The sequence below is a fragment of the Capra hircus genome, unplaced genomic scaffold, assembly GCF_001704415.2.
Source record: "Capra hircus breed San Clemente unplaced genomic scaffold, ASM170441v1, whole genome shotgun sequence".
NCBI classification, from domain to species: domain Eukaryota; kingdom Metazoa; phylum Chordata; class Mammalia; order Artiodactyla; family Bovidae; genus Capra; species Capra hircus.
In genome coordinates, this window is record NW_017198170.1 from 3,427 (window position 1) to 11,940 (window position 8,514).

The 8,514-nt window shown below is 50.0% G+C and overlaps 1 long non-coding RNA gene across 1 annotated transcript; it reads right to left on the minus strand.

Moving 5' to 3' along the window:
* Positions 1–3,116: 3,116 nt before the first annotated feature.
* LOC108635013 lies at positions 3,117–7,184 on the minus strand. Its single transcript, XR_001917733.1, has 3 exons — positions 7,154–7,184; positions 6,756–6,841; positions 3,117–3,141 (listed from the first exon to the last, which is right to left on the minus strand). It is a non-coding gene; the product is annotated as an uncharacterized LOC108635013 (long non-coding RNA).
* Positions 7,185–8,514: the final 1,330 nt, after the last annotated feature.

An 8,514-nucleotide genomic window follows, 5' to 3' on the forward strand; every position in this document is an offset into this window, starting at 1 on the left:
AGAGGGGCTGTTCTATAACACTGACATCACTCAGAGGGCTGCTCTAGACCCTGACATCACTCGAGACTGGACCTGACATCACTAGTCTCTGTTCTATGACCTGACATCACTCCTAGTCTCTGTCTATGACCTGACATGAGACCTGACATCACTCAGAGGGGCTGTTCTATAACACTGACATCACTCCTAGCTCTGCTCTACACATCACTGCCAGATGACTGACATTCACTCAGAGGGGCTGCTCTAATGACACATGACTCACTCATCACTCAGAGGGGCTGCTACCTGACATCACTCAGAGAGGCTGTTCTATAACACTGACATCACTCTCAGAGGGCTGCTCTATGACCCTGACATCACTCAGAGGGGCTGTCTCTACACTGAAATCACTCAGAGGGGCTCTATAACACTGACATCACTCAGAGGGGCTGCTCTATGACGCTGACATCACCCTAGTCTCTGCTCTACCCTGACATCACTCAGAGGGGGACCCATCACTCAGAGGGGCTGTTCTATGACTCTGACATCACTCAGAGGGGCTGCTCTATAACACTGACATCACTCAGAGTGGCTGTTCCATAACAGTGACATCACTCACAGAGGGCTGCTCTATGACCCTGACATCACTCCTAGACACTGACATCACTCAGAGGGGCTGTCTATGACCCTGACATCACTCAGAGGGGCTGCTCTATGACCCTGACATCACTCAGAGGGGCTGTCTCTCACTCAGACTGTTCTATGACACTGACATCACTCAGAGGGGCTGTTCTATGACCCTGACATCACTCAGAGGGGCTGCTCTATGACCCTGACATCACTCAGAGGGGCTGTTCTATGACCCTGACATCACTCAGAGGGGGCTGGATGACATCACTCAGAGGGGCTGTTCTATATACATACTCAGAGGGGCTGTGACATTCAGAGGGGCTGTTCTATGACCCTGACATCACTCAGAGGGGCTGTTCTATGACCCTGACATCACTCAGAGGGGCTGCTCTATGACCTGACATCACTCAGAGGGGCTGTTCTATGACCCTGACATCACTCAGAGGGGCTGTTCTATGACCCTGACATCACTCAGAGGGGCTGTTCTATAACACTGACATCACTCAGAGGGCTGTTCTATAACAGTGACATCATCTAGGGGCTGCTCTATAACACTGACATCACTCAGAGGGGCTGTTCTATAACACTGACATCACTCAGAGGGGCTGCTCTATGTGACATCACTAGGAGGGGCTGCTCTATGACCCTGACATCACTCAGAGGGGCTGTTCTATGACCCTGACATCACTCAGAGGGGCTGTTCTATAACACTGACATCACTCAGAGGGGCATGACATCACTCATGTTCTATGACTGACATCACTCAGAGGGGCTGTTCTATGACCCTGACATCACTCAGAGGGGCTGTTCGACATCACTCAGAGGGCTCTATGACCCTGACATCACTCAGAGGGGCTGTTCTATGTGACATCACTCAGAGGGCTGCTCTATGACCCTGACACTCACTCATCACTCACTCAGAGGGGCTGTTCTATGCTGACATCACTCAGAGGGGCTGCTCTACACTGACATCACTCAGAGCTGTTCTAGTGACATCACTCAGAGGGGGCTGTCTACACTGACATCACTCACTGTTCTATAACTGACACTCAGAGGGGCTGTTCTATAACAGTGACATCACTCAGAGGGGCTGTTCTATGACATTGACATCACTCAGAGGGGCTGTTCTATAACACTGACATCACTCCTAGTCTCTGTTCTATGACCCTGACATCACTCAGAGGGGCTGCTCTATGACCCTGACATCACTCAGAGGGGCTGTTCTATGACCCTGACATCACTCAGAGGGGCTGTTCTATGACCCTGACTTCACTCAGAGGGGCTGTCTATAACACTGACATCACTGAGAGGGGCTGTTCTATGACATTGACATCTCTCAGAGGGGCTGTTCTCTAAACACTGACATCACTCCTAGTCTCTGTTCTATGATCCTGACATCACTCCTAGTCTCTGTTCTATGACCCTGACATCACTCAGAGGGGCTGTTCTATAACACTGACATCACTCAGAGGGGCTGCTTATAACACTGACATCACTCAGAGGGGCTGTTCTATGACATTGACATCACTCAGAGGGGCTGTTCTATAACACTGACATCACTCCTAGTCTCTGTTTTATGACCCTGACATCACTCAGAGGGGCTGTTCTATGACCCTGACATCAGAGGGCTGCTCTATGACACTGACATCACAGATGTGACATCACTCCTAGTCTCTGTTCTATGACCCTGACATCACTCACTGTTCTATCACTGACATCACTCAGAGGGGCTGCTCTATGAACACTGAGAGATGACCATTCAGAGGGGCTGTTCTAATAACACTGACATCACTCCTAGTCTCTGCTTCTATGACCCTGACATCTCAGAATGACCTGACATCACTCAGAGGGGCTGCTCTATGACACTGACATCACTCAGAGGGGCTGCTCTATACCTGACATCACTCCTAGTCATGACTGACATCACTCCTAGTCTCTGTTCTATGACCTGACATCACTGCCTAGTCTCTGTTCTATGACACTGACATCACTCCTAGTCTGTCTATTATGACATCACTCCTCTATAACACTGACATCACTCCTAGTCTCTGTCTATGACCCTGACATCACTCAGAGGGGCTGCTCTATAACTGACATCACTCACTGCTCTATGACCCTGACATCACTCCTAGTCTCTGTTCTATGACCCTGACATCACTCCTAGTCTCTGCTCTATGACACTGACATCAACTCCTACCTCTGTTCTATGACCTGACATCACTCAGAGGGGCTGCTCTATAACACTGACATCACTCAGAGGGGCTGTTCTATAACAGACATCACTCTAGTCTCTGTTCTATGACCCTGACATCACTCAGAGGGGCTGTTCTATAACACTGACATCACTCCTAGTCTCTGCTCTATGACCTGACATCACTCAAGGGGCTGCCTATGACCCTGACATCACTCCTAGTCTCTGCTCTATGACACTGACATCAGAGGCTCTAAGGTTGCCAGTCAGCACTCACCCTTTTTTACACTTCTTGAAGATTTTCCCAATCTTTTCTTGGGAACATCATATTTTTCAGAGATCTAAAGGAACAAAAGAAAAATAATATTACAAAGTTCTGTGTTCATGACTGGACAAAACAAATACCTTCATACAGTGGTACAGACACTTGGCTTTCTGTTTCTCACACTGCACATACAAAGACACAGATGAGGGCCTGTCTATCCTGGGTGGAGGGGCTACCCGCCTTTGGAGAGAGCTGGAATCAGGGGTCTGTTGCTTCCCAAAGTCACAGATGTCACAACTCTATTATATGGCCATGGTGTTTTGAAATTAATACCTTACAGAGCAGTGTTATGCTTACAGAGGAAGTACAGACCTACTCTTTCCACCCAAAATCCATGTGCTGCACTTGTCCTGCCTGATTAGCGAACGCTGCTGCAACAAGAAAACTAAAGTCCTCGGTCCACCTCTCTGAGCTGAGCGCTCCATGCATGTTGGCATCCACGTGGGCCCCTCTCTGAGCTGAGCGCTCCATGCAGGTTGGCATCCACGTGGGCCCCTCTCTGAGCTGAGCACTCCATGCATGTTGGCATCCACGTGGGCCCTCTCTGAGCTGAGCACTCCATGCAGGTTGGCATCCACGTGGGCCCCTCTCCGAACTGCAGGCTCCATGCATGTTGGCATCCACGTGGGCCCTCTCTGAGCTGTGAGCTCCGAGCATGCGGACGTCCACAAGGGCCCTCTCTGAGCCGCAGCCTCCATGAGTGTTGACAAGCATCCTGTCTAGGCACTTCACTCAGTGCACAAAGGCCTCACTCTGGAGTGAGACACGCCTAAACGGTGCCAGTTCTGACTCAGTTTCCACTGGCAGGTGACTGTTCTAAACCTTGGCCTCCTCTCAACAGGAAAGAGAGACCCTCACCTCACATACCCCACGGCTATCGTGGGATTAAGGTGTGTCCAGCCCAAAGCAGGAGTTCATTTCGGATACAGACTCACCGGAAGGAAGGAACTGTTTGATTCCCCAGCTCAGAAGGAACATCCAAGGGCCCTGGCCACAGCCAGGCCAGTGCCTCGCTAGGGGCGGAGCCTCTCCGGAGGGCAGTGGGCTCTGGCTAAGGCGTGGCCAAGGGCCCCAATCCTGGCCCACCTTCCCTCTCAACCAGGGGTTCGGGGTCCACACAGTGCAGTGAGCTCTGGAGGTTTCCTCTTGGGTGTGGAGCTGTCTGCACAGGGAGGGGACAGCTACTCCAAGGACCAGGGGCTGATTCAATCTAGGTCAGACAATGTACCTGAGGAGGTATCCAGACCGCTCCCACCCAGGGGTCACCGCCCTGCCCACCCTTGATCTGAAGAGCACGCCTCTGGGCGGCCCTGAGATTGGGGCTTCAGAAGACCCGCCTGCAGATCATTTTCAATCTAACAAAGATACATCGTGCACATCGAACCACATCCAAGCTGCATCATACACGTTCACCTCTTTTCTGTACCACTGGACTATCACTGTGTTTATGAAACCCCCAGCCCAGGAGATGGGAGGCTGGGATGAATTCCTCAAAGTGCTGTGAATTGAATTATATTTGCACAGCGAGTCCAGTCTTTTCCACGCTCTCCTCTCTCCTCCATCATCAAGAGGTGAGGAGGGGCTATCAGGAGACAAGGAAGCGGAGGAACCGGGAGAAGTCACAGGAAGCCGAATGACCCAGAGCAGAGGGCGACAGGTGGCGCTGGGCGCCTCTCGCTGAGGCGCAGGGGAGGAGCTGCGGTGACATCCGCTTCCTAGAGACCGAGAGACAGCGCCCCCTGGCTGCCACCCCCTGCACTGCCTCAGTTCTCCCCGCAGAATCCATCAGTTTTCAGTCCAGTCGCTCAGCCGTGTCCGACTCTTTGCGACCCCCATGGTCTGCAGCATACCAGGCTTCCCTGTCCATCACCAACTCCTGAAACTTACTCAGACTCATGCCCGTCTAGTCGGTGATGCCACCCAACCATCTCATCCTCTGTCGTCCCCTTCTCCTCCTGCAATCTTTCCCAGCTTCAGGGTCTTTTCAAATGAGTCTGTTCTTTGCATCAGGTGGTCAAAGTACTGCAGTTTCAGCTTCAGCATCAGTCCTTCCAATGAATATTCAGGACTGATTTCCTTTAGGATGGACTGGTTAGGTCTCCTTGCAGTCCAAGGGACTCTCAAGAGTCTTCTCCAACACCACAGTTCAAAAGCACCAATTCTTTGCTGCTCAGCTTTCTTTATAGTCCAACTCTCACATCCATTCATGACCACTGGAAAAACCATAGCCTTGACTAGACGGACCTTTGTTGGCAAGTAATGTCTCTGCTTTTTAATATGCTGTTTAGGTTGGTCATAACTTTTCTTCCAAGGAGTAAGTGTCTTTTAATTTCATGGCTGCAGTCACCATCTGCAGTGATTTTGGAGCTCAAAAATAAAGTCTCTCACTGTTTCCACTGTTTCCCCATCTATCTGCCCTGAAGTGATGGACCAGATGCCATGATCTTCGTTTTCTGAATGCTGAGCTTTAAGCCAACTTTTTCACTCTCCTCTTCACTTTCATCAAGAGTCTCTTTAGTTCTTCGCTTTCGGCCATAAGGGTGTTGTCATCTGCATATTTGAGGTTACTGATATTTCTCCCTGCATCCATCAGTGCTACCTGGAAAATTACACAGTGGCCTCTGCCGATTTCACTGTAGCCATCTTCCTAACCAGAATGTGAACTCCATTCAGCACTGGGTCATGTACTCCTGTATCTCCAGTGCCAAGAACAGTGCCTGGCACAAAGTAGGCCCTTCACAAATATTTGTTAAATGAATTCACATTCGGCAGTAGTCAGGGGAAACCTGCTTCCAGCTGAGGTATGGACTCACTTTGAGCTCAAGATTCCGATGATTTACAGGGGCCCGAGGTGGATACATATCGAGACACAGTGCTGACCCCTTGAATTTCACTCTGGGGCAAAGCCAAAACAGGGATCAGCCTGGCACCCTTCTCGTGTCTCTATGATGTCCCCAAGGGCAGGCTGGGGTCAGTGTGCTCTTGGGCCATTTGCTGAGATGCTGCGGCAGAAGGATCTCCGAGCCATGGAAGTTGTATGGGCCCCTTCTCAAGCTGGACATGCAGGTGATCAGAAGTGTGCAACTCGTGACTTCACTTTAAATCACCTGGCTGTGGTCACCTCTGTCACAACTCTGCCTTTTCACAAATAGGCTTCGGGTAATGTCTGGACACAATTCAGTCATTCCCAAGATCAGGAGTTTCAAGGCCGATGAAGGAGCCACTGTTTTATGTGTGGAAGTTTTTAGATTTTGATAGAAATAATCTTTTGTTGGTGTCTAAGTAGTCTGTTAAGTGGCAGTCTCTCTTTAACCAAGCACAGGAAAGTTAAACCATTCCAAGGGTCATTACAAATCCACTCAGTTCAGTGACTAGATGCTGGTGGGTGATTACTATCTACCAATGGGTGTGCTGGGCACAGTGATGTGAGGTAGGTACAACCTTGCAACTGCTGAAGACTAAGCTGGGGTGTGGGGGTCGGGGTGAAACGTGGCACGTGCCTCGGCCACAGACAAGGTGCTGGGACTTAGGAAAGGCTTTAGCACCACCGAGGAACCTGGACAGGCTGGTAAAATTTGTTCTGATCGAATTCTGTGCAAGTAAGAGGATTATGAAGCTCCTACTACTTACAGCTTCCATCAGGCCTTTCAAGGATGGAGTCTTGAGCATCAGGGCATCGAAGACTTCTTCTGACTCCTTCCGCACGTAGAGCAGCACTGATCCCCAGTGGGGAAGAAGGAGGGAAAAGTGTAATTCATTGATAGGAGCAAAACAAGAAAACGGATTGCGGGTATTGGGAAAAATGGATGGCAAACATGAACCAATATAAAATCTGTCTCAAGGAACACAGCTTTCAGCTTCTTTTTAACTCTGCTGGAAGTCCCGGCTCAAGCAGGAGGAGCTGCTCTGATGGAGGAACACTCAAGGGAAGTCAACACTGATGAGGTCTGCTTGAGAATTCATGCTTTGCTGGATTCAGAAGCTCACTTCCCACTGGAAAATCCCACTACGAACCGTAAACAACACACCTCTCTTTGGTTCTTCTACCCGGGTCAGCTTGCAGAGGCGGGATCACAAAGTCATCTTCCGAGCTGTACGGCCCCCTCTTCAAGCTGGACCTGCAGACGATCCAAGGTGTGCAATTAGTGACCTCACTTTCAATCACTTGCAGAAACAAAGGAGTTTCCAGGTGTTATCACTGGATTTTACATTTAAAATGTCCTTCGTTTTAAATGGGCCAGCCTTTATTTTGTGGATGAAAATCTGGGGCTCAAGGGAAGAAGCTGACTGACCCGGGCTCGTGTGACCGAATAGCAGAGGGGGACCACACTCAGGAGCCTGCGGACACCCCTGTTGCTCTCACACAGCTCCAGCTGCCCTCTTGGGAATGGGGTTTCTCTTCAGGAAAAAAAAAAACTTATGAAGGAGGTGGGATGTGAGATGCGCGTTGAAGCTGGTAACAGAGGAGACAGCGCGTCAAAAGAGGACGATGATGTGAGCGGGAAAACACTCAGCTGGCTGGCTGAGACAGAAAGTCCTGGAGGAAGATGAATCTAATCCAGAAAACCTCGATCACTCAGCTCTCAGGAAGTTTAGACTTTTATGTTGCAGTGATCAGGGGTCATTCTGAGAGTCAAGAAGGCTACAATCGGGGTGTGGCAGATAGGAGCGGACACCAGGATCTACGAGCAGAAGACGAATGGACGACTCTGGAGACAATCACAGCATCAAACCCCAATACGGCAGTGTCGGTGGAAATACAAAGGGAGGGAAACATTTCCAGGTGCACATGAAGAAAGAAGGCTTCCTATAGCTCAGTTGGTAAGAATCCGCCTGCGATACAGGAGACCCCGGTCGATTCCTGGGTTAGGAAGATCCCCTGGAGCAGGATAGGCTACCACTCCGGTTTTCTTGGCTTCCCTGGTGGCTCAGCTGGTAAAGAATCCACCCGCAATGTGGGAGACCTGGGTTCGATTCCTAGTTGGGAAGATCTCCTGGAGAAGGGAAAGGCACCCATTCCAATATTCTGGTTTGGAGAATTGCATGAACCCCAGTCCACGGAGTCGCAAGAGTCGGACACGACTGAGTGACTTTCATGAAAAAAGAAGTGAAGAGACCGGTGGGACTGGCTATCAAAGGCACAAGTCACAGTGAGCTCACTGTTGTGAGGCTTAGTGAGTAAAGAGAAATAGTAAAAAAAAAAAAACAAAACTGAAAATGAAGTAAGTGCGAGCTTCTAAGCAGAACCATCACTTTAAGAATAGCAGCTGGAGCTTAAAATGCTGTGTCTCAGCTTCCAGCACAGAAGAGCTCTCCAATGAAAGTACTTGCAGGATTCAGGTCTGAGAACACGAGTTAGAGAGGCTGCGGAGAGCCTGTCTTCCGCGAG